Here is a 320-nt window from a genome sequence, read left to right as displayed (position 1 = left end):
AGCTCTGGGGAACCTACATCCCCAGTGCGAGGCATGATGATTTTTCAGCTGTGTCCAACCAGAATGTCAGTGTTCATGGTGAGGGAAGAGGTAGGGAGAATTCCAAGCAGTAGATAAGAAGCCAATAACCACTCGGTTATACTTAGTTTGGGGCCATGGACAGTCATATTCTTTCTCACATGCATTTGTGCATTGTCTCCCCCTTCCTCCCACCATCCCTCCCCTAGACACGCATACCCCTGTGTCACGTTAAGCCCTGTGCTCTGAGGCACGGAGGATTTGGGTGTCATGGACAGTTCACTCAAGGGTAGTTGGGAAGT

Source organism: Ursus maritimus, unplaced genomic scaffold, assembly GCF_017311325.1.
Source record: "Ursus maritimus isolate PB19 unplaced genomic scaffold, ASM1731132v1 scaffold_20, whole genome shotgun sequence".
In the NCBI taxonomy this organism is placed as follows: domain Eukaryota; kingdom Metazoa; phylum Chordata; class Mammalia; order Carnivora; family Ursidae; genus Ursus; species Ursus maritimus.
This window is presented reverse-complemented; position numbering follows the sequence as displayed.